Source organism: Echinops telfairi, unplaced genomic scaffold (genome assembly GCF_000313985.2).
Source record: "Echinops telfairi isolate 266 unplaced genomic scaffold, ASM31398v2 ScPeMD7_3;HRSCAF=10, whole genome shotgun sequence".
Taxonomy (NCBI): domain Eukaryota; kingdom Metazoa; phylum Chordata; class Mammalia; order Afrosoricida; family Tenrecidae; genus Echinops; species Echinops telfairi.
In genome coordinates, this window is record NW_022103899.1 from 427,181 (window position 1) to 431,597 (window position 4,417).

The window sequence follows — 4,417 nt, forward strand, 5'->3', positions numbered from 1 at the left end:
GCCTTGACTAGCAGCAAGAACAGAATCCGAGGTCTGAAAGGCTTGTCCTCAACCACGCAACCATCTAAGTGAGGCATCAACTACGTCCATTGGAAAAAGCACACCGGGGTGTGTGATCCAAGGATTATAAATAGTGTAGCCCAAATCCCAAAGAGGGAATGGAAGTAGAGCTTAAATTGTGAAACGCGGTTTGCATAAGCACATGGACAACAGTGAAAGCCCAGAATCCATTTGCAGGGTCCACACATAGACTGAGCCTCCCATGAATCCCCTCTGACCACAGCCAAGGGTATGAATAGCCTTGTCATCAGACAGGAAGCATTGTAAAGATGGATGGTAGATATAGTTTGGTTAAAATGTAAAGTCTTATTTGATCTCCCTTTCTGACCAGTTAAAGGTTGTTTCAGTCTTTTAAACCCGTGAAGGGGAAATACATGTACATGTAGATTAGTCCTCTAGTGAACACGCACTGACCAGCGACCAGCAGTGTGCACAGCCTTGCTATTAGGCCGAGTGCACTGGAAAATGGATTATGGCAGATGAAGTTTGGTTAAAATTTAACACCTTATCATTTGATCTCCCTTTTGACCCCATTTTTAAATTGTTCTAGTTTCTGATATTTCCTTTTGCTGGAGGCTTTTCTCTATATTATTTTACTGTTGTTCGGTTTTGGGGGGTTGTGTATGATTTTCTGTATATGAAACCCAGAGACAGTAACTGGAGTAGTGGTTTCTTGGGGTGATGGTGGGGAAGATGGGGGGAAATGGGGAGTAAAATCAGTGAGGATGAGAAGAAGAAAATGTTCTAAAATTGACTGTGGTAATGATTGTACAATTCTTCTTGAGAGGATGGAACTACGGAATCATATGCTACACAGATTGTGCACCAATAAAACGGCTTAACAAGAAGCAATACCTCCTTGTCACCCCTTCCTTTCCCTGCTCTCTGGATAGTGCGAAACAGGCAGAGTCAGACCTCGAGGAGCACCACCGTGACTGGAGCCAAGGTACTCTAGTGAAAACGAAGGGCAAGTTCAAATTCTGAAAGTTAAGGCTTCTCCCTCTCATCTCCATCTTATTGCCAGAAGAACGATACCCTCCCTAACAGAAGATCAGAAGCTTCTTCTTGGATATTCTGGCCAGCCCAAGAAAAAGACGTATGGACAAAGATTGCAAGGATTTTTCAGTTAAAAAAAACAACCAAAAAAACCTCAACCCAACATTTGACAAACTTCCCCTATGCGCTCAGAACTACCAGTCAGCTGGTCAGTGTCAAAGAATCTGGAGTAAGATGGTTCATAGCAACAACGCCATATTCCTGAATTCCCACAAGATAAGCAAAACAACCAGGAAGTGACGGAACCACTGTGGTCAAAACTCTAGAAACCAGTCAAATAGCTACAAAAAACGAAGCGAGGACTGAGTCAAGGGAAAGTTGGTATCTAACTAGTAGGGAAAGTTGGTGTCTAACTAGTAGGGAAACTTGGGTTTTTTACTCACCTGCACCCTACCCTTTCCACATTGGTATGACCGCCTTCCAGCAAAGTGTCATGGCCGCACTTCCAGAGCGGGACCCCATTCTTTGGTTCTAGAAGGAGCAGAGCACGCTTTATTCGTGTATGTGTGCGGAGTGTGTTTTCTCCTCTTTCTGGGGCTGATGAAAGGAGTGAGGCAAAGTGCTGGTCTCGGGTTGGCCCGTCTCCAAGGTCATACAGGGATGCGGGGCAGCAGGCAGCAACCCCAGGCGTAACTGAAGCCAGACGGGGTGTAATTAGGACATCCACAGGTCCAAAATACTGGAAGGAGGAGCTGGAGAGAGAGCTTCTATGGGAAGTGACGGCATTCAACAGCTCTGTGGGCATGAGGGAGATTAAGAAAGCCCTGCATATGCTTAGGGCATCAGGCCCGCGCAAAAGGAATCTGTGAAGATGCCCGATGCTTTCGCTTTGGGTCAGTCCCTAGGCTCAGGGAAGCTGGGTCGTGCTGAAGGAGGATCTGGCACAGGCCAATGACCCAAGAGCATGCAAGGAAATCCCTGTCAAAACGCTTGCTGCTCACACACAGGGAAGAGACTTCAGGGCGCACATGCATCTAGGGAGGAAAGCTTTGCAAAAACAACAACAACAACACAACAGCAAGCCCGAAGGATGGGAGGAAAGAGGGAATTTTATTTCTAGAGGTACCACAGTATAATATTCAAAAGTTCCATTTTCAACAACACCAAAAATCACAAGGTTTACTAAAAAGCAAGAAAAGATGGTCTATTTAAAAGAACAAATTGAAGCAGCAACTATTACCCTTGGAACATATCACCTAATGAACTTACTGGAGGAAGACATTAAAACAACATCATGAAGTATGCTCAGAGAGTTCAAGAAAAACATAAAGAACTAAAGGAAGTTAGGGAATTCAAATGCATGAACAAAATGAGAATAGCAATACAAAGAAATTATCTTTTTAAAGCACACAGCAATAGTGGTGCTGAAAAGTACATTAACTGAAAGAAAAATTCTCTGGGGAGGTGCAGCAGCAGATTTGAGCAGGCAGGATGAAACCACGAACTTGAACATAGGACAACTGAAATGATCAAGTTTGAAGAGCGAAAAGGATGGGAAGAAGTAGACAGAAACTGTGCACCTGCTGATACTATCAACAGGCTATCACATGCACCGGGAACCCCAGAAGTAGAAGAAAAAGTGAACGGGAAGGAATGTTTGCAGAAATAATGGCCCCAAACACCCCAACTTTGACAAAAACACAAATCTACGCATCCAAGCAGCTCAAAGGATTCCAAGTAGGGTCATTTCAAAGAGATCCACACTGTAATCAAGCTCTTGAAAATTAAAACTAAGGCAGCAAGAGACAGCAAAGCATCGGATACAAGGGAAGGATGGATAAGCAAACACCAGCGCATCCATACAATGGGATATGATATTCAGTCACAAAGAGAAATATAGTCCTGACTTGCGCTACAATACGGGGAACCTTGAAAACATTATTCGGACTGAAATAAGTCACCTGTAGTAACTTACCAAGAACATCTAGACTAGGCGAAAGCAGAGAAGAAAGTGTATGAGCAGCTACCTGGGGCTGTGGAGGAGTGAATGGGATGCTGTTGCTGAAAGGGCATTGAGTTTCTATTTGAGGCGATTCAGAAACTTGTGGAAATAGACAGTAGTCATGGTTGCACAGCAGAGTCCATGAATATAAGTAATGCCACTGAAAAAACTCATATTTAATTACATGTTAAAATCATTTTATTTAAAACCAAGGGCGAGAGGAGAGAGCAGTTAGGCAAGTTATCACTTGTAGCACGCTGCTATTCGAATTCTTGGCAAGCATTTTCAAAGCCGTAATAGGAGCGGCCGATCGGCAGCATCAAGAATGACCACAACTGAGAGCAGACACGGAGCCCGGAGCTCGCACAAGCGCCTGCAACAGGAGCAGATGGGCAGCGGAGGAGGAAGGAGAACTCACTCAGAAGATGACGGGAAGCATAGGGCAGCGATTTCAGCCTGGGGCTAACACGGGGCACTCATGGGAGAGCTGTTCTACTAGCGTCTGTGAATTAGGCTCTGAGAAGACAGGACGATTGAGGGGAGGAAAGATGACAAACCAGAGGAACTATTCGGCACATTTAATAAGATAAGTAAGAGATAGCATATGTAAAATAAGAGTACTTCTGTCTAGATGAGCCATACCAAAAGGATGCTACATGGAGACAGATTAATAACCACCCTTCCCTCACAGCCAAGCCAATTACATCTCTCCATACATAGCAAAATAAGTATCCTTAATGCGTACATTGAATGTATGGCTATGTGAGAGAGAGAAAATTACCCCAATTCAAGCCAAAGGTTTCTGAAATCTGAGAGATTCTCCTGCAAGTAGTAATTATAATCGTGCAACATTTCCATTTTCTCCTCAGCCTACCTCACAAGTCATTGTGGTTTGCTTTATTGACAGAGAAGGGCTGAAGGTTTATTTACATTTTCAATCAGTCAGGGAGAGATGTGAATATGATTAAAATAGCAGACTGAAACATTTCTAGTGCAAAGGGAAAATAAAGACTTCACCGTCATGAAACAGCATCTATATGGGACACTGAAGCAATATCTATGAATGCTTACATCACATTCATTAAGTTCTTAGCAATGCCTTGCTTCACTTTTGCCCGGGCGGGAGGGAGGTGTCAAAAAGGATAGGAAAAGAGAAGTCACAACATCCAAATCTAAAAAAAAAATAATATTCTCCCATTTTATGCACTCATGATTTGCTCCAGCAAAGGATAAAGCGCCTGCTCTGTATTCCAGAGATTAGCTCTGCAGGTCTTGGCTATTTCATTTCCCTACAGCATATCCATGATTTTAATCTTGACATGATATTTACAGTGTAGATAAAAACATAACTTATAGCAG